At 41.0% G+C, this 25,449-nt stretch overlaps 1 pseudogene across 1 annotated transcript; it reads right to left on the reverse strand.

Moving 5' to 3' along the window:
* Nucleotides 1-1,685: 1,685 nt before the first annotated feature.
* LOC128578949 (p53 apoptosis effector related to PMP-22-like) lies at nt 1,686-2,351 on the reverse strand (annotated as a pseudogene). The gene has a single exon (XR_008378011.1). The product of XR_008378011.1 is annotated as a p53 apoptosis effector related to PMP-22-like (transcript).
* Nucleotides 2,352-25,449: the final 23,098 nt, after the last annotated feature.

Below are 25,449 nucleotides of genomic sequence, written 5' to 3' on the forward strand. Positions count from 1 at the left end.
CAGTTCTCAGCATATATAAATAACACCAGCATAGATTATTTTGAACTCTTATTTTTAGATGTTATATGTTTCATTTATTATAAAGATTATGTTTTTTAATATTTCCTATATGATATCACTTTTTAAAAAAATAAAGTAATTGTGTGTCCTAAATAGATAAATATTGTTGCTATATTTTGTTGAGTAGGACCTAGAAATGAGACTCATAAGTGCTATATATTTTCTTTTTTTTTTTTTTATTGGTATACCTGGTTTATTGGGAAAAATGCATAAGGAAAAATTCAATTGTTTATTCCACAACTTACAAAATAGTAATTTGATATATAAAATGAGTTAGTTTTCATTATGTAAGTATAAATGTTAAAAAAAAATACACAAATCATATATATGTCACTCAGAGAAACTCACATCCCTGAATTCTCCTGTTGCATGTTTTACATCAGACATTTTATATCTGTTTACCCAGGAAGACCAGGCATTTTTTTTTTTTTTTTTTTTTTTTGTAGATAGAGTTTCACTATGTCACCCTCAGTAGAGTGCTGTGGCATCACAGCTCACAGCAAACTCCAACTTTGGGCTTAAGCAATTCTCTTGCTTCAGTCTCCGAAGTAGCTGGGACTGGAAGACCAGGTTTTTAATTACATGTAGTTTCTGCTTATAGCTGCCATCTATCAGAAGCGGTGTCTACATGATGAGGGCCCAGTTAAACCTGATATTTCAACAAATCAAGCCACTTCTTCAGACGGTTTTAATGGCACTTCAGTGATAGGAATGGCTGCCCTAATGCTTTACTATACAATCTAATCAGAGCTATCAGTCGTGATGTATTAGACCCCGTCCATCTTTCAATCAAGTCAATGCTGGTTCTGCACATATAGACACAAAACAGTACAGATCTATTAATAACAGCATTTGCCCACACCTTAACCCCATAAAGAAATTTAAAAGAGAAAATTTCATCTTAACATTTCACCATTACAAAGGCCTTACTATTGCCACAGGCTTTGACTATGAAACAATACTTTCCTAGATGACATATCAGCACAACATGAAGCTTAGTAAAAACATAATTATTCAGAATATTAACTATAATTATCACCAATTGATATGCATTTAGGAAACTATTTTGCTTCTTTAAAAAGTGAAAGGCTTAAACACACACACGTTTTTTGCAGTTCTTTTAGAATGTTTGGTCACTGACACTTTTTACCAATTACATCAGTCTTCTTCTTACCCCTACTACACCCAGTCCGTTCTATGTGGAAATGAACAGAAACGTGATCAGATTATTAAATCTTGGAACACTTCCCATTTTCCCCTTACCAATGGTAAGTTTCGTGTTCGTATTCTCTTACAAGTGCAATTTAAAAGTTATGGAGAGGGCGGCGCCTGTGGCTTAAGGAGTAGGGCGCCGGTCCCATATGCCGGAGGTGGCGGGTTCAAACCTAGCCCTGGCCAAAAACCAAAAAAAAAAAAAAAATAAATGTTATGGAGAGATATAAAGAAACGTCAGCATAGCACAAGTAGTTAGTGAAAAGAAATATCTCGTTTAACTCCACACACATATAATAGGTGAATATGAAACTGTAACACTAATTAACATTTTCTCCTAAATTATTTTAGCATTTCTGACTATTTACTGTTATGAACACTGCCAAAACATAGATACAAAGTAGGCTGGAGGAAACATTTTCGTTCTCTGGAAACCATTTCACAGCGATGATTTTCTTCCGCTCTGGCTCCCATGTTAGGCGGGTGGGTAGAAGTACCTGGGCTTGGCGTTGCCCAGAAAGTCGTCTTGGTAGTTGGGGAGGCAGCAAAAGAAGAAGGAGCAACCGATCAGGATAATGGTGGCTGCCCACCCAAAGCCGTAGGCTCAGTTATAGATGTAGGTGACAGCGGGGTTGGCGTGAAGGTTAAAGGTCTGCGTGTACTTCACAGGGTAAATTATCAGTGAGATGATCTGGAACACAGCAGCCAGGGCCAGCAGGCCTCCGATCACTCTCAGGAAGACAAGCATCTGGGGTCCACAGACGGCAAAGAAGGACAAGATGAAGCAGATCACCAGGATGATAAAGCCACAGAAGAGCGTGGCGGCGGCTGCTCTTCCCGATGCGAAGTCCATCAGGCTCTGGCAGCCATCGTCGTAGGACCCGCTGCCGCCGCCCTGGTGGAAGCATCTCCACCACAGCGAGGACGTCTGGATGTGGTCGCTGGATTGCAGCCAGCCGCGGCCAGACAGCGCGATGATGTCGAAGGCGATGGCGCTGAGCAGGAGCAGCGGCAGGATCCACCTGCAGCGCTCGCAGGCCAGGCCGCAGTGCAGCATGTCAATGGTGGCGGCGCGGAGCCGAGGAGCGCGCTGGGCACCGGCGGCGCGGAGAGTCAGAGCTATATATTATCAAAAGGCCCATTTCATAAATAACTTGCCTGTTGTGCACTGCAATTGATGAAGTAGGCATATGAAGCCAGTAACCTATTGTTTATTATAGATCCATTTTGTCATTTTGATGGTACAGATTCAAGTATGGCAATCTTTTCTCTCTCTGCTTCACTGGCTACATGACTTCCCTCGGCTAAGATCATATTGAAACATACACTTGAATTTCATAAGTTATGACAGCCTGAGGACTGAATGGGAATCCTATTAGCTGACCTAGGAGATTAGGGAATGATAAATCCTGATGAGCACTGACCGTGCATAGCTTACTATATTAAACAGTTATCTCTTTAACATACTCAGAAAAAATTCAAGTAAACATAATTTAAATGCATTAAATCATATTGATAAATTGATTGAACATAAAAGCTTTTTCTTATAAAACCACACATACTCTACCCCAATAATTGTACCATCTGCTTAAACTCACTTCATAAACCTTAAAACGACTTGGCGAGACATCTTGGGATCAATCTGCTATTTACTGTAGGGAAGAAGGAAACATCACAGATGATTTTTAGAAATATTATACACATGATTATGCTCAAGGCCAATAGTAAGAAGATGAGCTGAATGTTAACTGTTAGAAGACAAGGGGGCAAAACAAAAAAATGTAAGTGGAAGAAATTTAAGAGTATAAATCAAGTAAACCTTAACAAAGAGTACATTTTGATCAAAAGGGATAAATTTTCAGTTATCAGATGAATTAAGTTCTGAGTATCTAACATTCAGCATTAGGCCTATAGTTAATTATACGGTATTTTTTACTTGAAATTTGTTAAAACAACATATTTTAAGTGACCTTAGAACACAAAGGCAACACACAGAAAAAATCAGAATTAGGGGAGGTGACGGATGGTGCTAATTAATTTGACTGTGGTACTCAGTGCACCATATGAACGCATATCATGTCATCACATTGTATACCTTCTATACATTTTTATTTGTCAAATATTCCAAAATACAAGAATTCAATCCTGAATATCATGGATTATGAAATTCTTCTGTTTGGCTTAACCTCTCCTCTACATTCCATGCTTGTGTATCTAATGACCAAGAAGAAATTACTACTTGGACATCTAATGGATATTTCAGACCCCATATATGCAAAACTAGCCACTGTCTTTCCACCACAAAGTTGTTCCTCCTGCCCTCCACTTCTCAGAATATGGAAGCTCCTCTTTCAGCGAATAAGAATCTACACCCTAGAAACACCTTTGGCTCATCTAATCCATCCCATTAAGAAGTAATTCAGGTCGACTTTTAAACAAAAGTTTTATTGTTTAAAACTTTTCAATGCCTTTTCCACATTACTAGAGAAAAAAAAAAAAAGCCAGAGATCTTCCAGTGTCCGCTCCACGTCACCTGCTCCGGCCCCTCTCTGTGGACAATCTCACCACACCTGGACAGGAAGTTGCTTTTTCTCAACCACATTATTTCATCTCCCTGTTTATTTTTCTTTCTCTCCACCTTGAACACTTTGCCCCCAGATACTGATATACCAATGTTCACTCATTGGCCTCCAGTCCAGCCCTCAGTCTCTTATGTTAATCACGTCTTTACTCAAAAGCCTTTTCTGGTTATCCTAACTCAATTTGCTGCTCCTTATTCAAATTTTCTAGCTACCTTTCAAGATTTATTTTTCTTCTCAGCACCTATCACTATCAAACATACTTTATGTTTTATTTACTTACCTTATGTATTGCCTCTCTTCTCACTAGAAGGTGAGGTACACAAGATAAAAGCATGTTTTTTTTTTGTTGTTGTTGTTGTTATTTTAACCTTGTGTTTGATGCTGGATACCATCCCTGGTACCTGGAACAGTATTTCTCATAGTAGAGTAGTCTATGAATATTTGTTGGATGAATGCTTAAAGAAGACTCTTTCTTCCTGGGACAGCTCCCACTCATCTGCCTCAGTCACTTAGAAAGAGACCCCTGTTCTCAGACATACACATTCACCCTAGTTTTGTAGGACTCCTAAGTTTTCAAAGGGCCTATAAAAATATTTAAGTCATAAATTACATTCCTGCATTAACACTGTGGAAAGAAATCTGCAATGTCAAATTGATAAATATTTAAATAAGTGCCTACAAGGAACCACAGCAACTCAAATTATGCCATTGTATATACTTACAATGAAGAAGTTTAAATCACAGGAATGAAATAAATAATCTTAGCAAGTCTCAAATTGTAAAAATTATAAAACATCCTTTAATTATCTTTTTCATAAAGCAAGCAAAATGTAAATGTTGTATGATGGTTAATTTCGTGTGTCAACTTGACTAGGCGAAGAGACACCCAGACAGCTGATGAACATAACGGGGGTGTTTCTGGAAGAGAAGAGGATTTGAATCGGTACACTCAGTAAAGAAGATTGGCCCTTACCAACGTTGGCAGGCACCGTTTAACCATTATGGCCCACAGAAAAGAAAGGCTGAGCTGGGACGTGCATCTTATGCTCCTCTTGGACATCAAGTCCTCTCTGGTTCTTGGCCTTTAGATTCAGACAGAATTACACCATCAGCTTTCCTGGTTCTCCAACTTGCAGAAAGCAGACGTTTGGACTTCATGGCCTCTATAATCATGTGAACCAATTCATGAAATAAATCTCATTTTTATACACATATAATATTTATATACACACGTACATATATACACATATATACATATTTACATATGCATTAAAGTTTCCCCTCATTAAAATGAGGGTCTAAATTTGCTGTCCCGATGTTTTCCATGCCTCCAAATTCTTAGCACAGTCCAATGCATGTCAACCATTTCCTTCTTATTTTCCACTCTAATAATAATGTGCTTCTTACTGTTTCCTGCATATGCTGATCCTCAGCCCTTCTTGGTCAGCTGACTCATTGTCCTCCAGTCCAGCCCTCAGTTCATAGAACAAACTTAGTGCCCCTAAATATGCTATCATCATAGAATCCTCATCTCAGCCTACACACCACACATGCTGTATTTTACCTCAATTTCCAAATTCATCCCCTAACACTGTCCTTCCGATATTCTATGCTCTGTGCCCCGGTTTTCCTTCTGTAGTCTAACTAATTACACAGGAGAAACTTGGCCTTTTCTGGGGTTTCCTCCTAGAATGCCTTGTCCCTGGATCAGATCTTGGAACGACTGATTGTTAAGGCTGTTGGATAAATGGGCCCATAGTAGGGCAGTCTTTTCTGATGGCCTAATTTAACGTAGATTTTCCAGCTTCTTCTCTGGGTGTAACAATATTTTATTCACAGTACTTATTACTCTCTGATGGAACCTTTTCTGTTTTGTTTCTTTGCTCCCTACATACCTTCTTTAACCCCTATAGAAAGTATAATCACTACAAATTAGAGACGCTCCTGTTTACTATGTCCAGTCCCTGTCACAAGACCTGGCCCCTAACGGGTGATGACAAGCCTTCTGAACGGTTGGGGATGTACTGCTGGTACACGGCGCGTCACAGGGGCTCTTCGGGAACTGATCGGTACACTCTTTCAGAGCAGAAGTCTATGCCTTACTCCTCTCTATAGCTCTGATATCTGGCCTAGGGTAAATTACTCAGTAATTGTTTGTTTGTTTTTTTCAAATGAATAAATGAGGAAATGAATTATCATTAAAACCCTCAGCAGAAACCTTTATTTTCTAAACACCATAAATTAGATTTGAAAAATATTCAGATGAGATTTCAGAATAAATCTCTGAGAAATAAAACATGAAAGTTCAAGTATTGTGCTTATGAACACATGGCTGCAGCTCTGTGGCCGTGGCAGTGATGCTCCCTGCTCTGACCAGGGCAGTGATGCACCTGGCCATGGACATGGCAGTGACACCCCCAGCTCTGACCAGGGCAGTGATGCACCTGGCCGTGGCCGTGGCAGTGATGCTCCCAGCTCTGACCAGGGCAGTGATGCACCTGGCCTTGGCCATGGCAGTGATGCCCCTGTGCTCTATCTTTACTCTCTTCCACGTCCCAGCCCTTTGCAATCAGCCGTGTCTCTCCTTCTAGACAATGCTATGGGTCACTTTTTGCTGAAGCAATAAAACGTGCAAGCCTGTGATTTCTCTTTCCTGCCTCAGGAATTGAGGAGGCAGAGACACGAGATTAACATCGAGGCAATAGGGATGAGAGGGATGTGATGTGGAGGACAGTTTGTTTAAGGGAGTTTTCTGTAACGCCAAAGGAAATGGAGGAAGAAATAGTTTGTTATATTATACTCCTAATATTTTAGTTTATTATTCCTGCATCAGACCTTAGCCTGTCCTACCATTAATACACACACATACCCTAGTCAATACACCTATTTTATATTAAAAAGAAATTTCATATTTATGCAAATTTCAACTTACTTAAATTGCACTAATTTGTTACTTTTTTATATTACCATGTTTCACAGGTTCAGGTATATGAGAAAAGTGGGAGAGGGGCAATCATTTTCGTTGAGGCTGGGAACCATGCCTATTATATTCAAAATGAACTCTACTTTGAGGCCAGTGGCTCACGCCTGTCATCTAAGCATTCTGAGAGGCCAGGCAGGAGAATCCCTTGAACTCAGGAGTTCCAGACCAGCCTGAGCAAGAACAAGACCCCATCTCTAAAACTAGCCAGGGATTTTGGTGGGCACCTGTTGTCTCAGCTACTCGGGAGACTGAAACAAGAAGATTGCAGGAGCCCATGAGTTTGCTGTTCTGTGAGCTGTGACACCAACACAGGGCAACAGAGAAGATTTTGTCTCAAAACAAACAAACAAACAAAAAAACCTCTACTTACCATACCAGTGGACTTACTACAAAAAACAAAACCACAGTTTGGGATCAGCCTTTTTATAGATCTACTTCTCCTTTGTGGAAAAGGGAATGTCAAGTTTAAGTCAAGACCAGATTACACAGAGATAAGCATCCAACTAAATTGGCCGGGAATTTCTGGAAATTTAGCAAATGGGGTACAAATATCAATTATTTTTCCCCAATAATTACATATTGGGAAAAACAGACTAAATGGAAAAACCTTAAATAACAGGAACCATTTTACTAATATTAGCCACTCCAAATACAACCTAGCTGAGCAGAACAAATGAAAATCACAATAAAAGTTGAAATGCAGAAAAATGGCATACTCTTCTTACTTTCTCCCCCATGAAACATGAAGGAAAGATCTTTTTAATGACTCATTATTGTCATGGTAATTAAAAATACATGGTCCAAATTTAAATTTATTTTTTAAAATAAAAGTTAATTAACATTCTACAGGTGTCCTCAAACTTTTTAAAGAGGAGGCCAGTTCCCTGTCCCTCAAACCGTTGGAGGGCTGGACTATAGTTTAAAACAAACAAACAAAAAAAAAACTATGAACAAATTCCTATGCACATTGCACATATCTTATTTTGAAGTAAAAAAACAAAACAGGAACAAATACAATCACACTGCCTCATGTGGCCCGTGGGGCACAGTTTGAGGACCCCTGTAAGATGTCTTTTAAATATTAATTTTGCTAAAAAAAAACTTTTAAATATCTTTCACAACAGAGTAGTATCTAAAATGCAAAACAGTATAACATTAATTCTTATAAAATGAATGAAAATAAGGACTTCTTTAAAAACAGAGACTTTAATTTCTCCACTCTTGCATTTGTTCTTCGGATGGCAGAGTTTTCTGTTCTTTTCTCTTGGGCACAATTTGAAGAGGTCCAAGTGGCTATGTGGGCCCCTTTAAGGCTGTCAAATTGCTGGATAGCATTTTTACATACTCACAGAGCTGAAAGAACCCATATAAAGTTTCTAATCTACGTTAAGAAAATCATAGTGTTTAATGTTAGTCAATGAAAGATATTCCCAGTTACTTACATTAGATATGTTGAAAGTGCTACCAATGGTAAATCGGAGGAAATCCTCAAACTATGTATTGGTACACAATGCCACCAAACCATGCTCCTGTACTCCTGTTGATAAGGAATATTTCACAAAGATTAAGTGCTTACTCAAGGGAGGCACAATGTCATCCCCAAGTATAGGAAGAAAAGAGCAAAAGTTGTATTTATATTTATAAAAGAGAAAAGAAATTTAACTTTATAAATATCTAAAATGACATTGAAGCCTTTCCTTCAAACATATATCGTTCAGGAGCACACGTCATGGAGGGACTGATGCTCGGGGTGCGGGCCCGGCCCACTTTCCTTATTTCAAGGCATATTGCAGACTCATGATCTCAGGTAAGTGGATTTAGTGTTTGTGTTATCTAACTTTAAGGAAACTAACATTCGCATGGGGCATGTGGTTTCAAAGGATTATTTCAAATAAAGACAGATTTAAGATTTTACAAGTACCAATGAGTCACATAAAAATGGCAAAACTGATGCTTTTTTTAATCCTTTTTGCTCTTAGCCAAGCATATTACAAGGTAGAAACCATGACGATTTAATCCTATTTGACAAGAATTCAGCCCTCAGAATTACCAAGAAGATGATTACGTGGATTTAAATACCCTATGATTAACAATGAACTCCTCCTTAAATGTGTTATTGTACTTTTGTGTCTTTGTGAAACGTCTCTTTCAGCTGTAACAGCCATTAAAACCAAACATTAAACTGATCTTAGAAACAGTCTTCCAAACCTCTGGACGAGAAAATGTAAAATGAATATTTTAAAAATAATGAATTTATTTCTAACACCTATCTCTAAAACAGATTTGACATTTTAAACATTTATAAAATGAAATAACATTATTTAAAATATCTATTTTCTATATACTTTTATAGTGTATATAATATGTTATTATCATATGTACTTATGTAATTTACAATGCTTCTGTCAATTGATGGTTGCCTCGAATATTTCTCTCTCTCTTTCTATATATATTGTATACATGTACACACACACACACGTACACACGCATATGATTAAACATTTTACTTACAGCAGTGCAGAAATATGTGTTATCCAATCTGGAGCCCTCCCTACATTACTGCTGTCTTGTATTACTGAGTAACTACATTTTTAATTTTAGTTGAAATTATATTTAAACAATGAGCAAGTTCCAAATGCTGTTTTCTGTGAAACACAACTGTATTATTATTATTATTATTATTATTATTTTATTTTTATTATTTTGCAGTTTTGGCAGGGCTGGGTTTGAACCCACCACCTCTGGCATATGGGGCTGGTACCCTACTCCTTTGAGCCACAGGCACCATCCCCACAACTGTATTGTTTGATGGGACTATATTTTACTTTAGCTGTTGAAAACTTAGCGTCTGAATTGAGATATTTCATAAGTATAAAATACATATAAAATGAAATGTATCCTATTAATAATTTTATATTGATTCCTTTAGAAATGAAAATATTTATGATATATTAGATTGAATGAAATAAATGTTTTAAATAAACTTTATCTGCTTCTTTTTACTTTTCTTTGATATAGCTACTATAAAACTTAAAACTATATATGTGGACGGCAGTGTTGCACAGTGCTAGTCCATAGGTAGTAGGTAGTGGATAGATTAATAAAAGGAACACTTAAGGGAACAGCTCAGAGCATGTGGAATATTAAACTCTTAGACTGACACATCAATTTAAACCTTTACAAGGCATACACACAGACATTTGAAAATAACATGAAGATACTTTCAATTGAGATATGCTGATGTTAATGCAACTGGGAATTTCCATCGATACCTACCATATATCACTTGAGGCATACAAAAGAGTCTTACAGAAGTAACTGGCATGACATTAAAGTGTAGTCATCCAATTTTAATTCAATTCCTCCCAAATAGCAGTTTTTTCCTACCATACATGTATGTAAAGATTGGAGAAGAAGCACACGACAGAAAAAGAAAAAAAAGTCCAATAAAACAAACAAGTGGAGCTTTTAAAGAATATAATAGAAAAGAAAAATTGGAGTGTCTTGTTCATATGATAGCATTTAAAAAATAATACTAAGTAAATTAGTAAATTATCCCTTCCTCTACAGAACAGCGGATGAACTGGGCCAGCCAAGAGAAGCTCATTTTCATCCAAACCCATTAACTCAGTACTGCTATAGAAATGAGTCAGAAAAGTGAAATCCAGGTTTACTATCCCTTATCTGAAATGTTTGGGACTAGAATTGTTTTAGATTTCATATAATTTTGGATTTGGGACCAGCCTGAGCAAGAGCAAGACCCCATCTCTACTAAGAGAGAAAAACTAGCCATGTGTTGTGGTGGGGACCAATAGTCCCAGCTACTCAGAAGGCTAAGGCAACAGGATTGCTCAAGCCCAAGAGTTTGAGGTTGCTGTGAGCTGTGACAGTACAGCACTCTACCCAGAGTGACAGAGTGAGACTCAGCCTCAAAAAAAAAAAAAAAAGAGAGAGAGAGAGAGAGAGAGAGAGAGATGTTCAACATGTAATCAGTAATTTTCTCATACAAAACAAAATTCCATTGGAGAATTCCATTTCTAGCTATATACTGCTTAATTATCTGTCTCTCTTCTGCAGGGGGTTTGGCTGCTGGAGCCCCTAGACCACTTCATCTGGAGGGTGACTTTGGGAACAAGTGGAGAAAAATTAATGCCTGGGGTAGATGGTTGCAGGTGAACGGCATACCGAAATATGGGTCCTAAATAAAACTGAACTACAGAGTTTTGGCTATTCCTATTTTAAATCATTTTAATCATGGAATTTTTTAAATATTTATCCACTAAATATGAAGTCCCTCTTGTAGCAACCTATGTAACAGAGTATGTAGCAACCTGTGTAATAGGATATGTAGCAACTTATGTAACAACCTATATAACAACCTATTTAGCAAGATATGTAGGAACCTGGACAGCACGCTTGCAGAGACAAAGTGGCAGTTACTGGACATTAATGATCAGACTTTGGCAGCTGGAAATTGATCCGCTGTGGAGCTCCAGTGAAGGGGGTGCATGTTCTCAATAAATAGCAGCTGCTGAGCTTGCTTGGGACTTACCCACACACACATTCGGGAAGACCCACCTCCTGAAGCTTCAAGCTCACAATCCATTGTCCCACCTGCTTCCTCCGTGACAGCACCCATACCCACTTGAGAAATTTATTTTGAAAAACTTAAGTGCCTAGTATGCCTTTGATTTCTCTGAAGACCTGTCAAGTTTCACAACCCCTTTGATATTAAAAAATATAAATGAAACTTGGTAGTTTCAGCTTAGTGTCCAGATTCATCAAATCAGAAATATTTCAAGACTTTGTTTATTTGCCTTGCTGAGTATTCTGTTTTCCCTAGACCTGATTTATTATTTGTAACTGACCATAAATTTGTTGTATATGCTCTTGCAATGCTACTACAAACACATTCTAGAAAAAGGAAGGGTAACAATAAGTATAAGTAAATAAATACATGGTTTAATTAATTACCTTCCAAAATAACCAGGAATAGCTGTATTTTACACATATTAAATGTAGATCAGTCCAGAATCAGGGGAAGGTTATATGTGTGTGTATGTCTGATCTGTGGTCTCGTCCAACATATTTTTCCAGTAAATAAACTGAAGTATAAATCACAGACTGTAAATTCCGCTTTAGTAAATAGTATAGACTGACTCTAAATCAAATGAGGGCAATGTCTACTCAAAAACTTTCTTGTGACAGAAAGACAAACTGTGGTGTAGTTCAATGCAAATGCAATGCAAATGCAATCTAGTGAAGTAATCTTGTTTGTGTTGAAAAGGAGCAATGCATATTTCTTAAAGGTTATTTGTATATGAAGTCAAAAAAGCATACAGAATCTAACACCCTTAAATAACATAAGAATCACTACATCTCTTTCTTCCGTCAAAAAATATTGCTCTTAATTATGGAGATATTACCACAAAGAATCCTTTTTAATAGCTCATTTCCATTTGATGATGTTGCGTATTTTCTAAGAGAACTGACTTCTCTGGAAAAGATGCCTTTCCTCAAAACTCAGAGGCAAGAAGCCAGCAAATACCAGAACAGAAATTAATATTTGGATTTGTCTAAACTCAAGGGGATGCCTCAGCTCCTTAGAAAGATTTCCAAGTGGTAACATTGCCAATATACAGATCGGTTGAGAGATACTTGTACCATATCTGGGAAAAATTTTTGGGAAAATAATCAAATCTGTGGTTGTCGCTACACTACCTGTCATTACAAAGATGGGAGGGTATGAGTGTGATTGAGGGCAAGCTAAGATTTCTCACCAAAACCTCTGTGTATTTGTGATAATAGGTGAGCAACTGCAGTTTAACGTGAGACAGAGAAAGTGTCAAAAGGAAACGTCAATGAAATTGCCAAAAAAAATCCCTTTTTATCCTTGTATTTACAAAAGAACAACCTCAAGCTGAGCCTGAAGCACCTATTCAGGGGGCTTTTTGCCACTGATATTGGGGCAAAGGAATTGCTACCATCAGCAAACCCTCACTTCATTGATGTGGAACATGACAGGAGGCCTGAGCACACATATGCTCGGTGCTGTCTGCCACCCACTTTCTTTACCACCTGCACCCTCGCTACCTGCTGTGTCCCCACAAATGAATGTCCTGAGAAGAGGAACAGTGAATTCATTTGCTAATGACTTTTGATTTAGATATGCAGAGCACTCTGCCAGTATTAAGAAAACTTGAAAACTCAATAAAATCGTCTTTCTTTCTCTCTCTTTCCTTCCTTCTGTCCTTCTTCCTTTCCTTTCCTTTCCTTCTTTCTTGACACAGAGACTCACTCTGTTGCCCTGGGTAGAGTGCTACGGCATCATCATAGCTTAAGCAACCTCAAACTCTCTGCCTTGAGTAATCCTCTTGTCCCAACCTAGGGACCTGCCTCAATGCCTGGCTAGTTTTCCTGATTTTAGTAGAGACACTCTTGCTCAGGCTGGTTGCAAACCCCTGAGCTCAAGTGACCCACCAGCCTTGGCCTCCCAGAGTGCTAGGATTATGGGCATGAACCACTGTTTCTTTTCTAATTTGGGTGGCTGGGCATTAACCACATCAAGCAGTCACCATGTACAAAACTGTAACATGTAGAATTGGCTGCATATATGCTGGGTAAGGACCAACCTGCCCGTGCTATGGCCGAAGAGAGAGAAGAGAGGAATCAATCGGTCTGGAGGGTTGAAGGGGATTGCTAAGTATGCTGTGGTGATTGGGTGTATGTGGCAGGCAGGCTGCCGGGAGCCAAAAAACCTCACAAATATGCCCCTTGCTAGCTTGCTTGATTGTGGTTTTACGAGCAAACTATTCTCAGGAATTCAACCATAACAGCAACAGTGCTTTCCCCTTGCATAACTCCTCAGAAATGCACCCTCCGCCTTAGGGACCTTCTCCTAGTAATTTTCCAGAAACTAGCCCCCTCCCCGCCCTGATAGGAATAGCCCTTAGTTACTTCCTCGTTTGAATGCTTATAAGCCCAGCTGAGAAAATAAACTCTTCGGAGCTTGATCAGACTCTTGACTTGTTCTCATTCTTTCGTGTCTCTTGTCCCCTCATTCGACTGACACTTTTGTTCCCCAGGTCCCAACTGAATTCCCCGTGGGTCGGGGCAATTGGCGCCCAAATGTGGGGCAAGGGTATGGGGGTCTCATCGAACGTTGCTGCCAGTAAGGGTACCCTTATCATTGGATTGCTGCAACCCGAAGGTTGTGAGTGAAAATCCGCACTGTGATCGCCGCGCCACAAGAAGGACATGAGTGAAGATCTGCACCACGATCGCCACGGAACTGCCCACCTGAGAGTCTGATCTGTCAAGGTAAGAGAAAGCAACGAATTTATGGGACAAACGTTAAGTAAACATGACTTGTTTATTCAGGGACTCAAGGAGTCCCTCAAGACACGAGGAACTCGGGTAAAGAGAAAAGATATCTATAAGTTTTTTGTTTTTATTGGTGATATCTGTCCTTGGTACCCCCAAGAAGGCACTATTGATGTTCTGAGATGGACTAGAGTTGGTGATTGTCTAAAAGATTATTATAGAACATTCGGCTCTGAAAAAATCCCCGTTCAGGCATTTTCCTACTGGAATTTGATCTATGAAATTTTAAAAACTTACAACCAATGGCCTTATGTCCAAGAGGTTGTTAAAGAAGGAGAAAAGGTGCTTAAAGAACACTCCAGACCACCCTCAGCCTGCCCTTCTGTTTCTGTTCCTTCTGCCTGAGCCTGACACTCCCCCCAATCCTGAATCACCCAAACCTCCTGTTAATTCCCTATACTCCTCCCTTGAGGAGCCCCCCCCCAACTCCCTCTCCCCCGAAGAAATGACCACCCCAGAAGAGGAGGCCACTAAGTATTACAATTCTGACTGGCCTCCCTTCCCCTCCGTCCCAAATCATCCCCCTTCCTATGCTTCTGCCCCTGCATTTTGCGCTCCGATTCTGGGTATAGACACTCCTATTGAAAATGTCAAATGCAAATTATGTCAAGAGGTCTCCTCCCTTAAGGACTTACTCCAAACAAGAAAGGAACATTTAAAACTCATTCAAGAGTTACGTGCTTCTCATTCATTATCTGTGCCATACCTCATACCCCTACTGGAGTATTTTGGCAACATGGTCCTCTCTTATGGACCCATCTTCCCGCTTCCCCTTCCAAGGTTCTCATCCCTTATGCTACTTTAGTTGCCAGCCCTGTCCGTTTAGGATGCGAACAAAGTCATCAGTTCTTTGGCAAGGATCCTGACAGGTTAATATTACCCTATACAAAAGACCAGCTAAACTGGCTCTTACAAACCACAGATGAGTGGCCAATTACCTGTTTATCTTTTTCCGGTGCGATTGACAATCATTACCCTGCCAACAAATTACTCCAATTCAGCAAAATTCACCCTTTCATTTTTCCAAGAATAACTTCCCCTCAACCACTTCCTGAGGCATGCCTTGTATTTACTGATGGCTCCTTCAATGGTCTTGCTGCCTACACCATAGACGGACAAACCACCACTGTCCAATCTTCTTTTAAATCAGCACAACTTGTAGAACTTTATGCAGTAATTCAAGTTTTCTTAACCTTAACTAATCATCCTTTTAATCTATATACTGATAGCGCTTACATTGCTCATTCAGTTCCTCTCCTTGAGACAATTCCCTATATTATACCCTCCACCAATGCCACCCCCCTTTTTATCCACCTCCAAAAATTAATCAACTCCAGAAATTACCCCTTTTATCTTGAACACCTTCGCGCCCATTCTGATCTGCCCGGTCCTCTCGCCAAAGGAAACGCTTGTGCTGATGTGGCCACACGCCTCACCGTCCCTATTTCTGTAGACCCTATTGCAGAAGCCCAGCTATGCCATGTCCTACATCATTTAAATGTCCAAACCCTACGGCTAGCTTTTAAAATTACCCGGGAACAAGCACAACAAATCGTTAAACAGTACCCAGCCTGTGTCACCATACTACCCTCCCCTCATATAGGTGTTAATCCCAGAGGTCTAATTCCTAATGATATATAGCAAATGGATATTACACATATCCCTGAATTTGGCAATCTCAAATACTTGCATGTAACTATAGACACCTTCAGTGGATTTATATTTGCTACCCTCCATACTGGAGAAGCCTCCAAAAACGTTATCGCCCATGTCCTTAATTGTCTTTCAGTCATGGGCAGACCTAAAATCATCAAAACTGACAATGGCCCCGGATACACCGGAAAAATCTTTCAATAGTTTTGCCACCAAGTGCAGATTAAACATATTACTGGCACACCTTATAACCCTCAGAGACAGGGCATCGTTGAACATGCTCATCAAACCCTTAAAAATACCTTTCACAAATTAAAAAAGGGAGAATTATACCCCACGAAAGGATCCCCAAGAAACATTCTTCATCATGCCCTATTTGTCCTTAATTTTTTTAAATATGGATGCCCAGGGCAAGTCTGCCGCTGACCGCCTTTGGCACCCAGAAACAAATAACAATTATGCCACAGTCCTATGGAAGGATCCACTCACCTCGAAATGGAACGTCCCAGACCCAGTTCTTATCTGGGGCCGAGGATCCGTATGCCTATTTGATACCAAAGAAAATGCAGCCAGATGGCTACCTGAAAGATTAGTAAAACAAATTGATAACAAATCTAACATCCAGGGAGAAGAACCTCCCTGAGATTATCTTTCTCCTTTCCCTTCCAGAACCACGGATTTCCATCCATGATGCTGCCTTATCTCCTGATCTTCTACCTCCCGGCACTGGGCCAACCTGTTCCAGTGGTTGCCAGCAAGTACCGTTGCTGTTATGGTTGAATTCCTGAGAATAGTTAGCTCGTAAAACTGCAATCAAGCAAGCTAGCAAGGGGCTTGGTGACCGCTGGAACAGGTTGGCCCAGTGCCGGGAGGTAGAAGATCAGGAGATAAGGTAGCATCATGGATGGAAATCCATGGTTCTGGAAGGGAAAGGAGAAAGATAATCTCAGGGAGGTTTTTTCTCCCTGGATTTTAGAATTATTATCTATTTGTTTTACTAATCTTTCAGGCAGCCACCTGGCTGCATTTTCTTTGGTATCAAATAGGCATACGGATCCTCGGCCTCAGATAAGAACTGGGTCTGGGCCGTTCCATTTGGAGGTGAGTGGATCCTTCCATAGGACTGTGGCATAATTATTTGTTTCTGGGTGCCAAAGGCAGTCAGTGGCAGACTTGCCCTGGGCATCCATATTTAAAAAAATTAAGGACAAATAGGGCGTGATGAAGAATGTTTCTTGGGGATCCTTTCATGTGGTATAATTCTCCCATTTTTAATTTGTGAAAGGTATTTTTAAGGGTTTGATGAGCACGTTCAACGATGCCCTGTCCCTGACGGTTATAAGGTGTGCCAGTAATATGTTTAATCTGTATTTGGTGGCAAAACTCCTGAAAGTTTTTTCCGGTGTATCCGGGGCCGTTGTCAGTTTTGATGATTTTAAGTCTGCCCATGACTGAAAGACAATTAAGAACATGGGCGATAACGTTTTTGGAGGCTTCTCCAGTATGGAGGGTAGCAAATATAAATCCACTGAAGGTGTCTATAGTTACATGTAAGTACTTGAGATTGCCAAATTCAGGGATGTGTGTAATATCCATTTGCTATATATCATTAGGAATTAGACCTCTGGGATTAACACCTATATGAGGGGAAGGTAGTAGGGTGACAGGCTGGGCATTGTTTAACGATTTGTCGTGCTTGTTCCCGGGTAATTTTAAAAGCCAGCCATAAGGTTTGGGTGTTTAAATGATGTAGAGCATGGCATCACTGGGCTTCTGCAATAGGGTCTACAGAAATAGGGAAGGTGAGGCGTGTGGCCACATCAGCACAAGCGTTTCCTTTGGCGAGAGGACCGGGCAGATCAGAATGGGCGCGGTGCTCAAGATAAAAGGGGTAATTTCTGGAGTTGATTAATTTTTGGAGGTGGATAAAAAGGGGGGTGGCATTGGTGGAGGGTTTAATATAGGGAATTGTCTCAAGCAGAGGAATTGAATGAGCAATGTAAGCACTATCAGTATATAGATTAAAAGGATGATTAGTTAAGGTTAAGAAAACTTGAATTACTGCATAAAGTTCTACAAGTTGTACTGATTTAAAAGGAGATTGGACAGTGGTGGTTTGTCCGTCTATGGTGTAGGCAGCAAGACCATTAGAGGAGCCATCGGTATATACAAGGCATGTCTCAGGAAGTGGTCGAGAGGAAGTTATTCTTGGAAAACTAAAAGGGTGAATTTTGCTGAATTGGAGTAATTTGTTGGCAGGGTAATGATTGTCAATCACACTAGAAAAAGATAAACAGGTAATTGGCCACTTATCTGTGGTTTGTAAGAGCCAGTTTAGCTGGTCTTTTGTATAGGGTAATATTAACCTGTCAGGATCCTTGCCAAAGAACTGACGACTTTGTTCGCATCCTAAACGGACAAGGTTGGCAACTAAGGTAGCCTAAGGGACGAGAATCTTGGAAGGGAAAGCAGGGAGGTTGGTCCATAAGAGAGGACCATGTTGCTAAAATACTCCAGTAGGGGTATGAGGTGTGGCACAGATAATGAATGAGAAGGGTTTGTCATAAGAGATAAAAGTGACCCCTTGGTTCTGGATGGCCACGTCGACAGTTTTTAGGGCTGTTATTGCTGCAGGGGTTAAGGAGCAGGGGAGGAGGGGTTAGAATCACCTTTAAGGATGTCGAAGAGGGGCTTGAGGTCTCTGGTGGTAAGTTTGAGATAAGGTCTAATCCAGTTAATATCGCCTAAAAGTTTTTGAAAATCATTTAAGGTTTTTAAATGTCTGGTTTTTTGTGTGGTGATTTTCTGATGGTGGAGCTCAAATCCTAAATAAAAATAGAGGTCTTTTAATTGAATTTTATCTGGGGCAATTTGGAGGCCTCGGTCTATTAATTTCTGTGAGAGTTGTTGACTACATAGGAGTACTTGGGAAGCATCTGCTCCTGCTAAAAGGATGTCATCCATGTAGTGAATTATATAGCTAGTAGGCCATAATGTTCAAAAAGGGTCAATAATTTGGGCTATAAACTTTTGGCACTGTGTTGGGCTGTTAGCCATGCCTTGAGGTAGAACTTTCCAATGGAAGCGAGGCATGGGTCCTTTGAAATTAGTTACTGGTAAGCTAAATGCAAAGTGTGCCTTGTCTTCAGGATGTAAGGGAATGGTAAATAAACAATCTTTGAGGTCAATTATAATCTTATAAAATCCAGCAGGGATAGCCACGAGAGTAGGCAGACCTGGTTGTAAAGCCCCCATGGAAAGCATTGTTTTATTTATTTCTCTTAAATCTTGCAGTAGTCTCCATTTGCCAGATTTTTTTTTTTATGACAAAAATAGGAGTATTCCAAGGGGAAGTAGTAGGTTCAATATGGCCGGCAGCAAGCTGTTCCTGTACTAACATTGCTGTTGCAGTTAATTTTTCTGTAGTTAATGGCCATTGATCGATCCACACGGGTTCGTTGGATTTCCAAGTAATCTTATCAGCATGGGGTACAGGAAAGTCAATAGCCGTCAGGGTAAATTTTCTATGCCTAGTCCAGCGTGGTTAAGATTTGAGGTTATTTGAATGGGCTCTTTTATTCCTTGGGAATATTTCCCTAATCCCTGACCAGTGCGAAACCTTGTTTTAACATTTGGTGGGTGACGGTTTTGTTCGGACTGCACATAATTAGTCTTAGCTGGGCAAGGATGTCTCTTCCCCAGAGATTGACTGGGAGGCCAGGCACAACATAAGGTTGAACAGTACCAGTGTTGCCTTCCTCGTCTGTCCATTTGAGGATTTCAGCACTCTGTTGGGGGTTGGAGGTTTGGCCAATACCCCAGAGATGGGTCAGGGAAGTAGTGAGGGGCCAGAAAGGGGGCCAGTGTTTACTGAAGATTACTGTGATGTCTGCCGCAGTGTCAAGTAATCCTTCAAAAGTTTTGCCGTTTAATTGCAGCTTAAGGAGGGGTTTTTCTTGTGTGATTTGTCTGACCCAATAGGTGTCAGAGTAACTGAGGTTATGAGTACCCTGGGTTTTTAGAGAATAAGGATGGTTGGTGGGTAAGAGGGGAAGTAATGTTAGCTGAGGTATTCTTTGGCCTGGGTGAATGGTTATAGGGCCAAGGGAGGCGGAAGCAAGTATTTTAATTTCTCCGGCGTAATCTTTATCAATGATGCCGGGGGGAATAGTGAGGCCTTGCAGGGTGGTACTGGCACGGCCAAGAAGAAGTCCGAAAGTGTTGGGGGGCAAGGGGCCATAAACCCCAGTAGGGAGGATATGGATGCCCATTTCAGGTGTTAGTATTGCGCTGGTGGAGGAACAGAGGTCCAGTCCTGCGCTGCCAGCAGTTGGTTGGGAGAGGGAAAGGAGGCTTGGACTTGAGGGGGTGGGTTATGGGGGACAAACCTGATAGCCCCAGGGGTTTGTGCCCGTTTGGGGGCCAGGTGCTGGCCCCGTAGGAAGTTTCCCTGCTTCTGAGGTAAGGGATTGCCTTGGGCATCTGTTTTCGAATGACATTCGGACACCCAGTGTTTGCCTCGCTTGCATCGTGGACAAAGAGAGGGGAGTATGGTTTGTTCGGCCTTAGGGGGCATGCAGTCTCTAGAAAAGCGTCCTGGTTGTTTACAATTAAAACAAGTTTTGGGGTTGTTTCCCTGAGCGAATTCTTTAAGGGCAGCTCCAATAGCAAGTCCCATGGAGTGAGCAGTGCCGATACCTGCACAAAGTTTAATATAATCAGAAATGGTCTTGCTGCTGTGGTGAAGCTGTATGGCGGCTTGACATGCAGGGTTTGCATTTTCAAATGCGAGATGTTTAATGAACTCGCTTTCATTTTCGTGCTGGCTGACAAGTCTCTCAGCTGCATCAGTAAGGCGACTCATGAAATTACTATAAGGCTCGTCAGGGCCCTGTCGAATGTTGGCCAAGGAGGTAGTTGCCGATCCTTTGGGAGGGAGTTTTCTCCATGCTTTGAGGGCAGCATTCTGTATTTGGGCCAGGAGGCCGGGGGAAAATTTAGCTTGTGTAATGTTAGTATCATAGGGACTACGTCCCATGAGTTTATCCCTAGTCCATTTCTTGGAGGTTTTATTTTTGAGATTACGGGCTGCTGTTTCTTTGCAGTTATCAGCATATTCGGTTCTCCAGAGGACATAATCGCCTCCAGGCAGGGTGGAGCGGGTTATAAAGAACCAGTCATTTGGGGTGAGCCACCGCTCGCTCACAGATTCAAGTATAGATATAGTGAAAGGGGCTGTGGGGCCATAGAGGGACACAGCAGTTTTTAATTCTTTAACATGCTTGAAATTCAAGCGGTGATACTGCTGATTGGCAGTTTCAGTTTTTTCAGCATCTGAGTCAGAGGCCTTGTGGTCATTATCCAAGGTGTCATCTGCCGAGGGGTGGTCGTCCCCGTCGGAGAAAGGTTTTGGTCCTGATTCAGAAGGGGGGTCCCTTTTAATTTTACTTACAGGAAAGGCGTGCAGCGCCTTTGAAGGTTTTTCTTTTGAACTATGTTTATGGAACGTTGGGGTGGGGGGGTTTAGTTCTAATTCTAAAGCACGTAACTCTTGAATGAGTTTTAAATGTTCCTTTCTTGTTTGGAGTAATTCCAAACAAGACCTCTTGACATAATTTGCGTTTGTAATTTTAAATTGGAGTGTCTATGCCTAGAATCAGAGCACAAAATGGAGGGGCATAAGCATAGGAAGGGGGATGATTTAGGATGGAAGGGAAGGGAGGCCAGAAAGAATTGTGATACTTAGCAGCCTCCTCTTCCTGGGTGGTCGTTTCTTAGGGGGAGAGGGAGTTGGGGGGGTGCTCCTCGAGGGAGGGGTATAGTGAATTAACAGGTTTGGGAGGTTCAGGATTGGGGGGAGTGTCAGGCTCAGGCATAAGAACAGAAACAGAAGGGCAGGCTGAGGGTGGTCTGGAGTGTTCTTTAAGCACCTTTTCTCCTTCTTTAACAACTTCTTAGATATCAGGCCATTGGTTGTAATTATTTTAAATTTCATAGATCAAATTCCAGTAGAAAAATGCCTGAACGGGGATTTTTTCGGGGCCGAATATTCTATAATAATCTTTTAGGCAATCACCAACTCTAGTCCATCTCAGAACATCAATAGTGCCTTCTTGGGGGTACCAAGGACAGATATCACCAATAAAAACAAAAAATTTATAGAGATCTTTTCTCTTTACCCGAGTTCCTCATGTCTTGAGGGACTCCTTGAGTCCCTGAATAAACAAGTCATGTTTACTTAACGTTTGTCCCATAATCTCGTTGCTTTCTCTTACCTTGACGGATCAGACTCGCAGGTGGGCAATTCTGCGGCGATCGCAGTGCGGATCTTCACTCACGTCCTTCTTGTGGCGCGGCGATCACAGTGCGGATTTTCACTCACAACCTTCGGGTTGCAGCAATCCAATGATAAGGGTACCCTTACTGGCAGCAACGTTCGATGAGACCCCCGTACCCTCGCCCCACGTTTGGGCGCCAATTGCCCCAGCCCGCGGGGAATTCAATGGGGACCTGGGAAACAAAAAGGTCAGTCGAATGAGGGGACAAGAGTCACGAAAGAATGAGAGCAAGTCAAGAGTCTGATCAAGCTCCGAAGAGTTTATTTTTTCAGCTGGGCTTATAAGCATTCAAACAAGGAAGTAACTAAGGGCTATTCCTAGCAGGGCCGGGAGGGGGCTAGTTTCTAGAGAATTACTAGGAGAAGGTCCCTAAGGCGGGGGGTGCATTTCTGAGGAGTTACCCAAGGGGAAAATACCGTTGCTGTTATGGTTGAATTCCTAAGAATAGTTAGCTCGTAAAACCACAATCAAGCAAGCTAGCAAGGGGCATATTTGTGAGGTGTTTTGGCTCCCGGCAGAGAAGAGCCCATTTTCATCAAGTTTTTTCTTCATAAAATTACCTTCATTACTATACTTTAAAGTCAAAAGCAATTTCTTCTAGAATAAAAGTGATAATATGGGGGGAAAGCATGTAAATAGACAAAAAGCAAGCAAAATAGGCTAACCCTCATCTGAGTTTTAGTACAATGCTTGTTTGATTTTTTTAAGTTCAGATGCAATATTTCTACAGCAGAAAAAGTCATCGAATAATGTTTCCTTCTTGTGTGGGGGAAGGACTGGCTAGTGCTCTGTGGAGATCACTGTCCACTGCCCTAACTTCCCATATGTCACCCAGAGTCGCAGCTGGTATGGAAATAAGGTGAGGCCACAGGAGCTACAGATGCCCTGTTCCTGTGTCAGCGCTGTGTTTCACATAAGGTGCTCAGGATACTTGGTGGGCAAAAGACTCAGGCAGCTGCCCTCAAAAAGTACATGTTAGAGAGGAATCATTAACAAACAATTGTACATGTAGCTATACTTATACTTTGTGCTAAGTGTCAAGAGAGAACAGGCTTTGTTTTAGGAGATGTTATAGGAGGTGACCTAACCAGGCCTGGAGGTGTTGGATGAATAGGTGAGATGTGCCCTGGGGGGTGCACGAAGAGGAGACCAGAAGCAGGTCAAAGGATGGGCCTGGGCGTGCAGGGGGGGAAAGGAGATTTCAGACAGGAAACGGCCTCACTGCAAGAGAGAGCCTGGAGGTCAGTGTGGCTTGCATACAGGGAGTAACAGAGAGGGTGGGCGAGGACAGTGGAGAGCACACAGGCATGTACAAGACGCAGCAGCTCCTTCCACCTGAGGAATTTTGTCTTCGTCCTGAAAACAATGGGAAGCCATTTGCATGGTTTAAGCACACAATGATGAACTCTGCCCTACCGGAATCTTAAACAGCAAAATCAGGAAGAGGCAAAGCCACTGTCAGAAATACAGCAGGGAATGTTTTATGCAGAAGCCTGCTTCATGTTCTCATCAGACAAGTGTAGCTTTATTGGAATAAAATTAGAAGATGACAAAGGAGCCTCTAAGGTCCTATTCCAGTTCTGGTTGCAAATAAAAGGAGTATCACCAAAAAACAAAATCCAAGACTCCTACACTCCTCAAATTTTATAAATCTTTTTACAGTTTCTATTAAACATATATTTAAATTGAAATTCATTTTGCCTGAGAATCAACATACTGAGCATTAACGTACCCTAACTATCTTGTACTCAAATACAAAATGTTCTACAAGCTGCCTGGGTATCTCCAGCATCTCAGTACAACGGAGATGGCCTCATCCTCTCTTTCAACTGAGTTTCACCTGCCAGATAATGTTAGCTGTCTGAGGTATAAATCTTTCCATTGTTTCCAAACTCTAAGTCTAGACATGTTTACCCGTTTTTCTTTCTCCCCCGATCTCAGTGAGTTTGCACTCTCATTCCTGTCTCTCTCAACACTTCCTTTTGTTAAATGTGGTCAGTGGTCATCATTCCTGCATGACTGAATCCTGGCAGAAGCCTGGGATGTTCCTAGGATCCTTCCTGCTCTAGACTCTCTCAATCTATTTTTGTATTCCATAGGTTTCTGATGTTGTAGAAACTAACAGCAGCAAACCCAAGGGGGGAAAAAAGATTTAATCACCGTAAATCGACGCCAGCTAAAATGTACACACATTCAATTTCTTCTAAGGCTAAAATTGTGAGCACTCCAAAGGAACCGGAACTAAGAAGCCTTAACTGTCTTACTTAGATGTGGAGGATCTTGCACTGTGAGTTTTAAAATAGCTATAACAAGACAGATGAAAATATAGCTTAACACTAGTTTTGATGTTTTAGAAATTCATGAGCAAAAATAAGATATTTTATATTCCAAATGGAAACTAGTAATTTAAAATATATTTTTAAAGTGCTGTGCAGATTAACATTCCCAAAACATGACTTTCACTGCTGTTTAAAGGTCTTTACTATCTCCTGATTCCTCTTGTCTTACACCAAATGCACCAACTCAACCCACAAGACCCTCCCTCCTTACTCTTTCCAGATTTAATCTCTAAGTCTCCCTACTTTCCAACATGTGTCTTTCCCCACTGAGTCTTGCCTCTGCTGCACAATAAAGTTATCTCATACTCACGTCCTGTGTGTTTTATTCCATATAGCTGTTTTCTTAAAGTTCTATTGTAATTGACTAGGGGGAAAGGTGTTACCATAGACATGGGAAATTCTGCAGAATAACAAGAAAAACTGGGAAAACATAGGAGTGTTACTGCGTGTCATGCAGTGTCACTGTGAGACATGCAAATGCCTCTTCAGAATATGAATGAGAAAGGTGGTTCTGTACTGCTTAGCAAGACCTGACTAGGAAATACTTTAATTCCTCACATTACCAAGTTTTATCTTCATAAGGGGGATAATTGAAGGAGTAATTGTGAAGGTTCTATTTTCTGAGTGGATCTCAGTGGAAACAGGCCACTGAAGGACTAGCCTTCTGACAGCACGTGTGTCACCCTTGACAGATCTGGTTCCCACACGCCCCTCCTCCCTACAGTCCTCTGACCCTGCCCCCACCCCCGGAAGCCCAGTGCCCAGCTCTCTGCACTCTGCGTCCTGCTGCCACATGTGAGTTGTCAGGCTAGTGGCTGTCAGGGGACAGATTCCTGTGCTCCCCTCTTGTCCCTGCTCATTACCTCACCTGATACATTAAATAGTAAAGGTCAACCCAT

Source organism: Nycticebus coucang, chromosome Y (assembly GCF_027406575.1).
Source record: "Nycticebus coucang isolate mNycCou1 chromosome Y, mNycCou1.pri, whole genome shotgun sequence".
NCBI lineage: Eukaryota > Metazoa > Chordata > Mammalia > Primates > Lorisidae > Nycticebus > Nycticebus coucang.